This window comes from Acomys minous, assembly GCF_964271855.1.
Source record: "Acomys minous genome assembly, chromosome: 16".
NCBI lineage: Eukaryota > Metazoa > Chordata > Mammalia > Rodentia > Muridae > Acomys > Acomys minous.
The window spans coordinates 80,664,038-80,671,880 of record NC_140498.1 but is presented as its reverse complement, the minus strand read 5'-3'; the positions used below and the strand labels follow the sequence as shown (position 1 = coordinate 80,671,880).

Sequence of the window (7,843 nt, the reverse complement as noted above, 5' to 3'; positions counted from 1 at the left end):
CCAGCACTCTGAGAGCCAGAGGCAGGCTGTGAGTTCAAGGCCAGCCTGGTCTACAAAGTGAGTCCAGGACAGGCAGGACCATATGGAGAAACCCTGTCTGGGGGTGGAGGTGGGGGACAGCGGGATGGCAGGATGTGGTAGAAGCCATCATCACCCTTGCATCTTTCAAGCCCTTGATGGTGGCATTGATTTCTACGATCCCTCTAGGAAAGAGCTAAAACCTGCGGAGGTGCTGGAAGATGGAGAAGGAAGTACAGGATGGGTGGCAGAGGAAAGTAGTTAGAAGTACCAGCTAAGGTCACATGACTGGCTACAGCCATGAGGATTGTAATTGACCCAGGGGCTTCTGTCCTATTTTGTAAGGAACATGCTTGGCCGCATATACACACAAATCAAGCCAATCTTTGTGTTTTCTTTGCCTCATTTCTTTCTTGTGTGATGGAACATTGAGGAAGACAACACCAGTGGCAAAGTGGTGTAAATCTATACTATCATATTTAAGGTATGAGACAGTGAAAGGCTAAGCATTCAAGAGGCTTCGCCTCCTATTCTGAGGGATACGTATGCGGTTACCCGTGGGGCAGCTGTAATGCTGGGCAGAATTGTGAACTTGTTATCACTCTCATTTGGAGAGGTAGCAAAACCAAGGGAGGAGACGAGGTTGGATGTCAAGTTGACAAGAGGGAGGTCACACATTTAATCTCGGTGGCCAGCGTTACTGGGTCTACAATCTACCAACAGGCAAGCCACTGCACCACCTGTGAGGAATTCTCTCGGTCAGTTTCATTGAACTGGGAAGCCCCATCCTGAATGTGGGTGGCACTTTCCGAAAACCCAGACAGAAGCAAGTCCAAGAAAGGGAAAACAATCTTTGCTTTTCACCTGTTCCCCTTCACGTTGTGCTGGCAAGTAGATCTATCCAGGTCGCGTTTCGGTGCTGTCACCATTCCATGCTGATACCGGAAACCAGCCTCTTCGGCTTTCTGATGTGCACTGATGACCTAGTGGTTCTCCAGGAATCCTACGGTGCCAGATTGCCATCCAGCCTCTCCCGAGAGAAGGCAGCCACTGATGGATATATTCATCCTGTAAGGTGTAAGGAACTCTGTCTTTCCTGCACAGAATATAAAAGTCATCTGTGCTGCCGCCGCTGCTGCTGCTGCTGCTGCAGCCATTTTGTGGCCATGAGGCAATAGGCTCAATATGAAAGCCAAAGCTCTGACAGGGACTAATCACAAAGCAGCCAGCCTTGTTATGACTTCATTAAGCGTTTGTACCTCCAGGCTTCTTGTTAGGCGAGGTAATTAAGCGCCTGTTTTCTGAGTGTCAGCACGTTGGGCGGCCTACTCTTAGGGAAGTAGATCTGGTGGAGTCAACCGGTTTAGGGCTCCTCGAAGTTTATCATGGCTACGAATCAACCGGTTAGAGTTCAGGTGCTGATTCAGTGTGCCTGAGTGGACCCGAGGCACATTTGTAATGAGGTCCAGAACTCATGAAACAGGCAGGTGCCTCACCCCCTCTACAGAGAATGATTACTATTCATTCTAGGAGGAGCCTGCTGAGTGTTAAGAAAATATAAGATCAAATTCCTTTTTTTTTTTTTCAAGATAGAGTTTCTCCATGTAAGCCTGGCTATCCTGGAACTATCTCTCTCTGTAGACCAGGCTGGCCTCAAACTCATAGAGACCCACCTGCCTCTGCCTCCCGAGTGCTGTGGTTAAAGGCTTGAGCCATCGCTGACCGGCTTAAGATCAAATTCTCTCCCTCCCTCTCTCTCTCTCTCTCTCTCTCTCTCTCTCTCTCTCTCTCTCTCTCTCTCTTGAGACTGGGTTTCTCTGTGTGGGCTTGCCTGTCTTGGACTCACTTTGTAGACCAGGCTGGCCTCGAACTCACAGCCTCTGCCTCCCGAGTGCTTAAGATCAAATTCTTAACAGCCACAAACAGCAGAGAATCCTGGGAGATGTAGCCTAGTTGTTGGAGTGTTTGCCTAGCAGGGACAAAGCTCTGGGTTCCTTCCCCAGGGCCGCATAGACGTATGACACACACCTGTAAATCCAGGCAGGAGGAACACATGTTCAGTGTCAATCACAGCTACATAGAAAGTTCAAGGCCAGCCTGGGCTACATGAGACTCTGTAGGGGAGAGATAGGGATGCTGAGCTATGGCTGCTTTGCCCCACCCCCACCGTCCAACCCACCAGCCCCGGAGCAGAGAAAATATAGCTCAATGCCTTTCTGAAATTCATCCCCTCCGTGTGATTCTGTTCCTGGCCAGTTTCTTGTATTCCTTCCAACCTGCCTCCATATGGCTACTTCCCATGAGCTCGGCTTCTCTGCTTCTCTCCCAAGTCTGACTGGCTTTCTGCATGGAAACCCGCACACAGAGTTGATTTTTGAGTGTTAATGATTTTTTTTCTGGGTCTTTCCTGATTGTTATAACTATTGTCCAACTGACTGAGCATCTTGGGACATGAAGACAGAAAGAGGGACACTGACAGACAAAACAAAAGGATCCCCACCCAGATCTGGCTTGGCGAACCAGTAAACGCATGGCAGTCAGTGACCGATCTGCATCCAGGCAGTTACAAAGGAAGTCCCTGTGTCACGGAAGGGTGGCTATGCTGCTGAGGAATCCTACCACACTGCAGAGGACACAAGGAAAGCAGGGAAGAGAGCCACTGTGTGCCACCCAGGCAGCCACACCGTGCAGGCGACCAGAGTTCAGTTCCCAGCACTACGGTGGCTTTTAAACTATTTGAGTCACATTTTTTACTTATTTGCTGTATGTATGTGTGTGCAGGTGCGCCGTGACTCATGAGTGGAGGAAGCCAGAGGACCGAGTGCGGAAGTCAGTTCTCTCCTCCCACCGTATGGGTTCCAGGGACAGAACTCAGGCTGCCAGGCCCAGCAGCATGTGGCATTAAGAACCATCTAGCAGGCCCTTTTCAGTTTGACACAGGTTGCCCAGGTACATCTAGAACTATTTATTTATTTATTTATTTATTTATTTATTTATTGGTTTTTAAAGACAGGGTTTCTCTCTGTAGTCTTGGCTGTCCTGAACTTGCTTTGTAGACCAGGCTGGCCTCAAACTCACAGGGATCCGCCTGCCTCTACCTCCCAAGTGCTGGGAATAAAGGTGTGTGCCACCACTCCCAGGAGCATCTTGAATGCTTTAGCCTGGGGGAAGGTCTTGAACTTGCTATCCCCCTGCCTCAGGCTTATGGGTAGCTGTGATGACAGGCCCAGCTGGCAGTAAATGTTCTTATGAGCTTACCGAAACATTCTTGTTTATTGTGGAATCGGAACCAAAGCTATTTCTCAAAACTATCATATGATTACATAAAAATGTAGAGTTCTGTAAGAAAAAAAAAAAGGAAGAAGAAAAGAAAAATTAAAACCTTTTCTACAGGAAAACAAAAGAGATAGAAGCTGTGGTTTCGTGTCTGAGGCTGGCACGTCAACAGAAGTTCAGCTTTTACTCATTCCTCAAGGAACCTGTGTTATTTACCAAACACAGCAGCGTTCCATGGTTGCAGGCTGGTGACACTGGGATCTGGCTCATGTGCGAAGAAATAGGCTCCCTGTCTCACTCAGGTAGGGGCGTAAGTCACCCATCCCATGGATAGATGTTGGTGGATGTCTGTTACTACATCCTCACAGGATGCAGGACCCTGGCTAGAAGCCCCAAGGTCAAATAAATGTCAGTATCAGACATTGGGAACAATCCGGATGTATGTAGGTGGGCTGGTTCATCAGTCAGGGCTTGGGGATGGTGAAGGCTTAGAATAGAAAATGCCACGTGATCAGAAAGGGAATCCATGGCCTTAGCACCACCTGGGTACACCGCACTGCAGAGCGGGTCTGGCTTGGCCAGGACAGACCGGCGTGGGCTCTTCTTGCTTACGTGTGCCTATTTTCCTTCTGATCCACGCCCCTGCCTTGTCAGTGGTTAAAGATTCTGAAGGTCGCTTCTGCTGTTCTGGGAGCAACGTGAGCTACACAGGACAGGGTGTGGCTTCTGTTTGTGTTTTCGTGAAAGTGTGTCCATTGCCCGAGAAAGAGGATATTTATAAAACTCACCTGCAGCTGTTGGATATTTTCTCTGTTTCAAGTTTTGACAAGAAGTGTGTGTTGTGAAGAGAGAGTAGAGAAAGGGAGATTTGTAGGTAGGTGATAGATGACTGATGGATGATTACTACATATATAGGTGATAGGTAGATCTCAGATATAGAGACAATAGAGGATATATGTGGTAGATGTTAGGTAGATAAGGTACCAGTTAGATAAAGCATAAATGATTGGTAGATTGATTGATTGATTGATTGATAGATAGATAGATAGATGATTGATTCATAGATAATTGTTTGATAGACAACAGATTTAGAGATGGCTGATGATTGATAGAAGAGAGAGGACAGATGTTTGAATAGATAATTAAATGGTAATAGGTTGATTGATAGAGAAGAGATAGATGATAGCTTGTAGATGATAGACGGGTGGTTAGATGGATAGATAGATGCTTGATAGATGCAACGATAGGTGATTGAATGATTGATTGGTTGATACACTATTCAGCTATAAAAACAACCACAGGACAGTACATGTATCACCCACTTCACTTTCTGCCAATCAAATGCCTTCTGAGGCTGGGAAGACAGACGTCAGTGCCTGGCTGAGCGAAGGAGGCAGTGGGTCAGTAGACCCTGCTGCTGGCCTCACAGTGGAGGGTCCTCACATACTCATCGCGCAGCTGCGCCCATGGCTGATGGGGGCTCTCAGTGTCGATAGACATCTTGACTCTCCAAGATGGACCCCAATAGTGCCGTTGGTTGCAGAAGTCAAACCTCTTGCATGTAGATGGTGACCTGCGATTAGAACTTTACATGGCACGCGTACTCTGTGTCTCCTGGCCTGCCGCCTGCCACCGTGCCTCAGAGGTGCTGTTTCTGCTAGCGTGCACAGGGCTTCCCAGCTTCTTGTGGGTGCAGCTCTCCCACCTCCCAGCTCTCCCTCTCCCACAGGAACTCTAGCCCCACCACCCTGGCATCTTGTCCACAGAGATCGACTCCTTTTGCCCAGGTGCAAGAACACAGCTGGCCTTGAACTCCTCTGGGTAAGTTTCCTCTTGTTGGCTCCTGGACATTTCCTGTTTGGTAAGGCAAGAGGGTCCTGCTTGCATTCTTTTTTTTTTTTTTTTTTTTTTCCCCTCTTTCACCTGAGTTTTTACTTAGCATATGCCAGCAGCGGGTCTCGGTGTGGCGGTTTCGTACCTGTGTGCCATCCCACTGTTCTTATTCAGTCCTCCCCTGCTTGCTCCTGCTCACCCTTCCCTGGTCCCCTCCCTCCCTTCCCTGGGAAGTTCCTCCTTCTGCGTTTGTGCCATATGTCTCCCATTACCTCTTCTGTCCCCCTCCCCCTCACTCAGACCTCTCTTCTCTGCCAGTTCCCTTTCAACTTTCATCTCGTGTGTGTGTGTGTGTGTGTGTGTGTGTGTGTGTGTGTGTGTTCGTGCAAGTGTGTGCATATGGTAAGATGTGGATACTTGGGAAGGGTTGGGACCTCATGAGTTTCTCTCCCCACCCCCACCCCCCCATGGTCCTGTGAGCAAACCTAATTAAGTTCACTGAGTTACAAAGGAAACAGAAGAAAGGATGAAAGGAAGGTAGGAAGGAAGAAGGAAAGAGAGAGAGAGAAAGAAAAAAGTAGAAAAAATAAAGAAAGAAAAAGAAAAGTAGCCGAGGCAGAAAGGAGGTGTTGTTTAAAAAGATCTACAGGAGGAGGGGAATAAGAAAGGGTACTTGAGGAGAATATGATCAAAGTACATTATATATGTGCGTGAAAATGTCATAATGAAGCCCATTATTATGTACAATTAATATATGCTAGTAAATCTTTTGGGGGGAAGTAAGAGAGACAGAAAGAAAGGAAGGAAGGAAGGAAGGAAGAAAGAAAGATCTAGATCTACATACCACAAGGGAGAAGATGAGGAATACATGCTCACCTGGCTTGTTTTGCTTATCGTGGTGATTTACAGGAAGCTCTGACACCTGCTGCGTCCTTCACACTCCGTGGAGTGTCCCACTTCCCAAGTATCTGCTGCCTCTCCTTTGAGAGGGGTCTGGCCAAAGAAAGGACTTGAGTCACACTGTGGAGGGTGATGGCACTCTCTGCCTTTCAAGTGTGTTCTTTGAAACAGGCCAGCAAGGGATAGCAGGCGTGGTCTACCTTCGCAACTTTTAGAATTCTGGTAGTTTTGAGTTCAGATTCATGGCTGCCTGAATTCGAAGGAGACTGTATATTGTAGGCTCCTCAACTTTGGAGTTCTTTGACTCCATCCGTGGCACATCTGTGGCCCTGTGGCAGGACCTCGGGGCTGACCCAGTGACACGTCTCCCTTGCTGTGTAGGGTCTCCATGGTAACGGCGTTCTGAACCCACGTCTACCTTGTTCCGCCTAGAGCTGTGTCCTATGTGGGCCTGGGACCTGAGCCTAAAATAGAGCACATCTCAGATGGCTGGTGGACAGTGACACTGTCTTCTTTGGTGTCCTGACAACTGCAGGGCAGTGTGTGTGTGTGTGTGTGTGTGTGTGTGTGTGTGTGTGTGTGTGTCTCATCTTGAGCTTCAGAGATGGGTTTCCAAGTTCCTATCTATGAGGAGACATGACATGGTCAAGTGACCATAGTACCCAATGCTGTGCTTTGCGGGTGGGGGGGGGGGATGGCAGCACGGGAGTGGTTTGAGGGGTAGAAGGGAAGCTGGGGAGGCAGCTCCCCAGGGCACCATGCAGATCTGTTCCAGGGTTCTAAAAGGGACTCCTTCATCTTCTCAGGAGCTAGTGAGTCACAGGGCCTGGCACGAATTGAACTTGTCACTTCCTTCTGACTGTCCCGGTAACAGCTGCAAGGGCACTCTTGCGTCATGTTTTCTCTCTTCCCCCTCCTCCTTTTCTCCCTTCCTTTCCTGCTTTCCTTCTCTTTCTCCCACCACCTGGAACCTCCCCTGGTGGCCAGGTCCCTGGATACCCAGACACCCCCCTCCCCTCCCCACCCCCTCCCGTCCCCCTGCTCCCGACAGTGGGCATCATAAGGATGGAATGGGCCTTATGCTTTGCCAGTTCTCCCTGAAAAAGACAGAGAGCCCCATGTCCAGAGAGAAGACAAAGCTGCTCCCTCCTCTCCTGGTCCATGTCCCAGCTACTCCCCTTAGCAAAGATGCTCAACTTCTTCTCCAAATGGACAGCCTGCTTCCAGCTGACCCTTTGGGGGGGGGGGGAGGGAAGCTGCCTTATATGCTGTCAGTGGCAGCCATTGAAAACTGGGGACTTGAGGACCTGCCGCTAGGCCAGTGGGCAGGGAGGGCGACACTCTCTGTGGCCCAGTGTGTTTATTTCTGGAAGAACCTGGCTTCCTGTTTCAACAGGGGTGGGGGGGCGCGTTTAAAAGGCCTCATAAAAAGGGCTCAGAGGCTCCAACATCAAATGCCTCTTGCCAGGCAACCTTGCATGAGTTAAGCTGGGAGGAACCAGAACATAAGGATTGAATTTCCCCAGCAGATCCGCAGACTGTCACTTCTGGGGAGGGATCCTGTCAGAACAGGTCTTGGCAGGACGCCAGGCCTGAAATCCTTTGAAAAACCAAGTCCCTACACATTGGACGTACCTGTGTCCTATGTCAGTAGCAACTCTGGGCTTTGCGGAGCACACTTGTTTTTAAATAAATGACAGATGAAATGTAGGCAGGGTACATTCTAATTTAACAAGCCCCGAGGTTTATTTTGTTTTTTTGTTTTGTTTTTATTGTTTTCTTCTTGGGAGATGGCCTTCAATGGGAACACCATACA

General features: G+C 48.9%; 1 long non-coding RNA gene across 1 annotated transcript; it reads right to left on the bottom strand.

The window, feature by feature from the left end:
* Positions 1–257: 257 nt before the first annotated feature.
* Positions 258–6,385, bottom strand: LOC311586266. Its single transcript, XR_014775501.1, has 3 exons — positions 6,004–6,385; positions 3,277–3,357; positions 258–1,086 (listed from the first exon to the last, which is right to left on the bottom strand). It is a non-coding gene; the product is annotated as an uncharacterized lncRNA (long non-coding RNA).
* Positions 6,386–7,843: the final 1,458 nt, after the last annotated feature.